The sequence below is a fragment of the Chiloscyllium punctatum genome, chromosome 25 (assembly GCF_047496795.1).
Source record: "Chiloscyllium punctatum isolate Juve2018m chromosome 25, sChiPun1.3, whole genome shotgun sequence".
Taxonomy (NCBI): Eukaryota; Metazoa; Chordata; class Chondrichthyes; order Orectolobiformes; family Hemiscylliidae; genus Chiloscyllium; species Chiloscyllium punctatum.
This window is the reverse complement of record NC_092763.1, coordinates 32,448,551-32,456,136: the sequence shown is the minus strand read 5'-3', so window position 1 is coordinate 32,456,136 and position 7,586 is coordinate 32,448,551.

Genomic DNA, 7,586 nt, shown 5'->3' with positions numbered 1-7,586 from the left:
CTCTGGGTCAGAGGCATCATGGTAGCCCACAAACTTACCACCACACTGAAACAGCTCCTGACGAATTTAAAGAAACTTGTACCAACAACCAGCAGAACCAATGTCATATACAAAATACCCTGCAAGGACTGCAACAAACACTACATTGGACAGACAGGCAGGAAACTAGCTACTAAAAGACATGACCAACCATCACTAGTATCCATACACACGGATGGAGAACAGCACCAGTTTGACTGAGACAATACATCCATCCTGGGACAGGCTAAACAAAGACATGCACGGGAATTCTTAGAGGCCTGGCATTCAAACCAGAACTCCATTAGCAAATATATCAATTTGGATCCCATTTACCAACCTCTCAGAAAAAGAACCGAGAGTGATATCACCCACCGCATGGACCAATACACACAAATAGCAAGCGGGAAAGAACACCAGCACTTCATCAGAGGCTCACTGATGATATTACCTAGTACGGTAACGAAACATCTGAGAACAAATCTACTAGCTCAATGAGCAAACTTACAACCTGATATTTATTTAAATTAAACTCCATCAGCCATTGCTCAGCCCATTGGCCCATCTGATCACAGTCCTGTTGTATTCTGAGATAATCATCTTCACTGCCCACCACACCACCTATTTTGGTGTCATTTGCAAACTTACTAATCATGTCCCCTAGATTCACATCCAAATCATTTACATAAATGACAAAAAGCAGCGGACTCATCACCAATCCTTGTGGCACATCGCAAGTCACAAGCCTCCAGTTTGAAAAGTAATCCTCTACCATGACCCTTTGTCTCCAACCTTCAAGACCATTTTGCATCCAATTAGTTAGCTTCTCCTGGATCCCAGATGACTAACCTTATTAACCAGTTTACCATGCAGAACGTTGTCAAATCCTTTTCTGAAGTCCATATAGATAATGTCTACTGCTCTGCCTTCAGCAATCTTCTTTGTCACATCTTCATAAACTAAATCAAGTTAGTAAGACATGATTTCCCATGCACAAAGCCATGTTCACCATCCCTAATCAGTCCTTGCCTTTCCAAATATTTGCTTCTCAATTTCCCCCTGACAATTATAAGACCTATAATACAAGCACAAAAAGGTGATCATCCCTTTCTTACTCCTGAGTACCACCCACATAGATTCATTAGACAATCTCCTAGGAATATCCTCCCTAACCATAATGTTATTGCTAACCAAAAAAACCATTCACCACTTCTCTTGCCTCCATTTCTATCCTTCCTACAGCATCAATGTCCCAGAACATTAAGCTGCCAGTTCTGTCCCTCCCTGAGCCATGTTTCTATAATAGCTATGATATCTTGGTCCCATGTTCCCAACAATGCCCTCAGTTCATCTACCTTAACTATCATGCCCTTTACATTGAAGTAAATGCAGTTTAATTTATCAGTCTGACTTTGTTCTCTGCCAAGCTCTTGACTATTTGACTTGCTCCCCTTATATACTGTACTAGCTTCAGACTTTTCTCACTTTTCACTGTGTGAATCCTTTCTCCCCACACCAGTTCCTCAGCCATGCATTCATTTGCTCTATTCTCCTATTCCTACTCTGACTAGCACATGGCACCAGTAGTAGTCCAGATATTAGAACCCTCAAGGACCTACTTTATAACCTCTGGTCTACTGTCCTTCTATCTCCAAAATTTCATCCCTATCCTTACCGATGTCATTGGTACCTATGTGCACAATGTTAAAAATCACACAACACCAGGTTATAGTCCAATAGGTTTATTTAGAAGCACCAGCTGTTGGAGCGCTGCTCCTTCATCAGGTGGTTGTCGACCTATGTGCACAATGACCTCCTGCTGGCCCTGCTCCCCTTTGAGAATATTCTGCACCCTCTCCGAGACATCCTTGACCCTGGCACCAGGGAGGAAACACACCATCCCAATGTTTTGTTGATGTCTGCAGAAACATCTGTCTGTGCCCCAGATAAGAGGGTCTCCTATTACAATCGATTGCTCGGAATCTGACATACCCACATTACAGTAGAGCCAGTCATGGTGCCAGAAACCTGGCTGTCAGTGCTATACTCTCCTGAGAAGCCACCCACCACTACAGTATCCAAAACAGCATACCTGTTTGAATTGGGGTTAGCCACAGGAGACTCCTGCACTACCTGGCTACCACTCCTACCATTCCTCAAGGATAACTATCTACTCAACTGTATCTGTTATGTTGCCAGCTTCTTAAAAATGCCATCCATCACACCCTTGCCCGTATAAACTCCTCATTACCTGTAACCACCATTCCAACCGATCCAAGTGGTCTGATAGGAATCGCAACCACACTTCCTGCAGACATAGTCTCCAGGAACATTTAAATTCCCCCCATCTTCCATATCTGACAGGAAGAGTTCATCACATCATTCACATGAAAGCCATTTCTGTCACTTTAACAAGCAACAGACCCAGAAATTACCGAAAAGCAGACATAACACATTTTGCTCAAAAAAGCAGCATTAGCACAATCTTACAGCCCAAAACCATTGCTCTGGGATAACTTAATACCAATCCTTAATGTTAAAGTCAATCAAGGGACCGACCTCAGTATAAACATAATTTTTAAATGCCCTCACCGTACTTACTATTATAGATTTACAAAACAAATAAGATTTACAAGTTTTGTAGGTCTTAAAATCAAACATTTAGCTGATCAGGCTCAAAAAAATTAAAGGTCTTCCTCTTCTCGTTTAGTTTCAGGAGCTCTGCAGTTGAACCTGAACCTGGATATTCGACCTCACACGTCAGCTATGAAAGGGCACTACTTGTTTGTTATTTTAGTGAAACCCGATCTCCAGAGCCTTGTATAATTTCTGAGTCTGACAGCTGTGAAGCCTCACTTATTAGCTGTTTCTAAAAAATCCGATCTCCGAGCCTTATGCGATTCTTTAGTCCGTATTGTATCATCAAAACCACACAACAAAAGAAAAGCAAGATAGTGCGTAAGAACATACTGACTTGGTTACAAGTGATGCTGATACTGTTTGATGACAGATCAAAACCCCAGACCGCCTAAAAACACATGGAACTTAAATTTCAATACGTGTTGTCTACAAAAGGACTGACAGAGAGTTAAAATAACTGGATATAAATCCAGTTGCTCTGTGGTTAGTAGTGCTCCCTCACAGCGCCAGGGACCCAGGTTCGATTCCAGCCTCGGGTGACTGTCTGTGTGGAGCTTGCACATTGCGTGCGTTTGCTCCGGTTTCCTCCCACAGTCCAAGATTAGGTGAACTGGCCATGCTAAATTTCCCATAGTGTTCAGGGATGTGTAGGTTAGGTGCATTAGTCAAGGGTAAATGTAAAGTAATAGGGTAGGGGAATGGGTCTGGTTGGACTTGTTGGGCCTAATGGCCTGTTTCCACAATGCAGGGATTCTATGAACTCTGGAATGTCATTTGCAGATGTCAAAGAGGCTGCAGGGTGAGAAAATACTACAAATTGGACTGTCACTGGTATGAGTATCTCAGATGTAAAATGGGAGTAAGAGTTGACAGTGGTATAGGTGAGAGTGATACTTGCATTTTCCACTTCCAAAAATACACAGGAACAGGAATTAAAAGCATCGCTCAACCATGATCTGTGTGTATAATGACCTGATTTTCTAGCGTGAGGATTACTATGGTGTGAAGATCATACCTTCGAGGACAGCCATTAAACATTCTGCAACACAGAAAGAAATGGAAAGATCTCACTCACTGAGTGCTGCCACTATTGAAATGAACCAGGACAAAAGAATTTCAAGTGACCTATGAAGCTAAGAATTTCAAAATTGACTGGTCAACAACCAAAGTGTTGATACCAAACTTTAATGGCCACTAGGTTTCCCTATCTACTCTTACAAGTGACTGAGAGACTGAACCATATATCTTCTAACTTTTATCATTTTTTGAACTCATTTGTCATTTCTAATCTGTGTGTATGTGTGCATTATCATTTCTTCTTGTGATTAGTAATAAATTCTAGAAAGCTTGGTTCAGTTGGCTCTTTTCAAAAAGTAAATTCATTTGTTCTTGAAGAAAAGTATCCGCAAGGAAGGGATCTTGTTAAATTAATGTTGTTGTGACCAACCAAGAGGGCAGGTGAATAAAGAAGAGCCAGTTCATCACATGAGACTTTGACAACTTGGGATGTCCCTTCTGGAACTATAATAACTTGGAAAACTTTGCTCTTGTCTGGGATCTGGTAATAACAATATTGTGGAACTACAAGGAAGAGTCTGGATTCTGCAAGACAAATTAACTTACAAAAGGTTCTTGGGTGAGAGAAATTGAGTAAAGTCCATGATGAATGGGGAAACATAATTTAAAGCATTAATTAAACTGGCTAGAAAAGAGTACCAAGATTTTATTGATGTGACTTTAACAAGACTCTTAAGACAGTGAAGAAGAGTTGGCAACCCTGCATTAATACATGAGGAGGGCAAGAGGCTGAGACTTTCTTAAAGAGTTGAGCATTAAAGAATCTAAAGCAGCGAAAGGGAATAGAAGTCCAGAATTATGATGTGGCCAAGGTAGTTCAAAATCTGCATTTATAAGCCCATATTCTGTTGACAATATTGTGTCTGCTTCAAAGGAAGTACAGCAGAATGTATTGAATCCACATTAGATGAAGAGTTGTGACTGAGGATTTTGTCTTGATGTTGTAGATTACACCAAGTAGAATTTGAAAATTGTTGAATTGTCAGTAATTAAACTGGCACGGTGACACAGTGGTTAGCACTGCTGCCTCACAGCACCAGTGACCTAGGTTCAATTCCCGCGTCAGGCAACTGACTGTGCGGAGTTTGCACATTCTCCCCGTGTCTGCGTGGGTTTCCCCCGGGTGCTCCAGTTTCCTGCCACAGTCCAAAAATGTGCAAGTTAGGTGAATTGGCCATGCTAAATTGCCCATAGTGTTAGGTGCAGTGGTAAATCTAGGGGAATGGGTCTGGGTGGGTGCGCTTCGGCAGGTTGGTGTGGACTTGTTGGACCAAAGAGCATGTTTCCACGCTGTAAGTAATCTAATCTAAACAAGTGGGTCTTTACAAAAGCATCTGGTGACACTACTGGAATTCTGTAAAAACTGTGCAGAAAAGTGAAACTCTGCAATATATAATGGAAAAAGGAGCGACTAGCATTGGGGGAAAGAACTTTTAGAGATGTTACAGGCTGGACTTTAAATCTTAATTATCACACGTAATTGGTGGTAACAGGTTAATCTATGTAAGAGTATGGTTTAGATATGTAATGATGAAGTGTGTCAAAAAGGGAGCATTAACTTGTACTTTACATAGTAGATTACTTATGAGGATATGTACATCTAATGGGACCTCAACTATTTCTGATAAAAATCAATAACATCAGATGAGAGGACTGAACCTTTGATGTGCAAATTTGCTGAAGGCATGTTGGGAGGTAAGAAAATAAATTCTGAAGAGTACATTTTGAGCCTGCAGCAGAGTATAGATAAGTTCAATAAGTAATCAAAAAATGGGAAATGTAATATAATGTGTGAAAAGGTGAATTTATCCACTTTAGCAGGAAGAGCAACATACTGTTTAAATGATGATGAACTCTGAGGTTGCGAAGGATCTGAGCTTCCTGGTCCATGAACCTCAGAAAAGTTAGTGTACAAATACAGCAAATGATTAGAAGGGCAAATGAAATGTTTATTTATAATTGTTCATAATTGTAATTGCATTAGAAGCAATTCAGTAAAGGTTAATTTGACTGACTCCTGGGATGAATGGGCTATTGTATGGAGAAAGATTGGACAAGCTAACCCTGTATCCATTGGAGTTTAGAAGATTGAGAGATGATAGTCTTGGAATATGTCAGATTGGGGACTTAACAGAGTGAATATTGAAAAGATGATTTCCCTTTTGGAAAGGCTGGAACATAGTTTAAAAATAAGGAGTCTCCCATTTAAGATGGAGGTGAAGTGTATTTTTCTCTCACAGTGTTGACTGTGGGACTCTCTTTCCAAGAGAGAAATGTAGACAAGGTTACAGAACATTTTTAGGGTGGAAATATATGGTTTATTGATGAATAAGGGAACCAATGGGATAGAATATCAGTGATGTGCTGGAAGGTAGTTGAGGCACAATCAGATCTGCCATGATCTTATCAAATGAAGGAGTAGGTTCGAGAGGCTGTGTGGCATCCTACTCCCACTCATTGTATCTATATTTATACGGTAAGTTAGCTGTTAGAATGTGTAACATGTTACAAGCTGTTAAACATTATATTGTACTGTTGAAAAAGACTATCACTTCAGATTGTTAACATTTGGGACTATTTATTTAGAGTACAATGGGAGATTGATGTGACCAGTTATGAATTTTATTTGACAGCAAGCCTGGCCAGCTTGGTTGCTATGGAAGGCAAAGGGAACAGAGTCAAAATATTTGCTGAGAATGTGCAAGATGTTCACTTCCATGTTCAATTGAAAGAAAATCTATGCGGATTTAGACTGTTAGTCTCCAAGCTCACAGGGAGGCATTAGGAGTGTTAGGTTTTACAAAAAATTATACTTTAAAGTGTGAACTTAATTTCAAGATAAATTGGGCTTTGGGATCTAAAAGGTAGCTAATTATCTTTTTCTACCTGCCATACATGGCCCATATGACTCACTTTCTCATGGAGAAGGACTTTGAGTGGGGAAGAGTGGCAAATCATTGTCATATTGGGTACAGGATTTCTTAAGATATTATTGAACATCACAGACAAAAGTTGGAGAGAGAGAGAGGGTGAATTGGAAAATAGAAATAGTTCTGCAATAGAGTCCAAAGCTGAAGAAGAGAAACTGCTAACTCTATTATTCATCATAGAGAAAGACAATTGTAGGTCACACTCAGGTTGAAGGGTCTGAGTGTGTGAGAATTTGAACAAAGCTGAAAGATTCACCTAGCCTGAACTGGAGAAAAGGAATCCATGATTCTATAATTCAATGATCTCAAGTATAACACTCACAGTGAAAGTTAGTTCTGAAATTAGTTATCTGTCCAGAAAAGGAAAGGGGAAGCATGCCATTCAAAGTCATGAATTGTTCTGGACTCATTTTAGGAGAATGGTGTCCATTTAGGGACAGAATAAAGTATGACTGTGTGGTGGCATTATTGGTTCTGTTAAAAGGCACATGGGGAAACCTTCCATGGTTTAGAGCATGAGCTGCCTAAAGATTTGTGTTTATTCAATTTTAATTAAGTTTGTTTATTACAGTAAAATTAGTAAAACTTTAAATCTTGTCATATGATTCTCAACAATCAGTCAATGGAAGTGCAAATATATTATTATAAGTTGGTAGTCTCCAATGCCAGCTCTTTGACTTGAGGGTCAACTATGAAGGATCCACCTCCTCTGTCAGAGTACAGCTCTCTCTCTCTGCAGCCTCAGCTTCATCTTCCATCCTGTGTTGCAAATCATTAGTTCATGTGCTTATTATAATCTTTAGTAATAGGAATTGAAGATTTACAGTCGATAATACATAAATGTGATTGAAGCACATGACAGTCTATTACAAAGCAACATTTGAGGTCATTTTGCTTTAAGAGGTTAACAATTGGAAACAT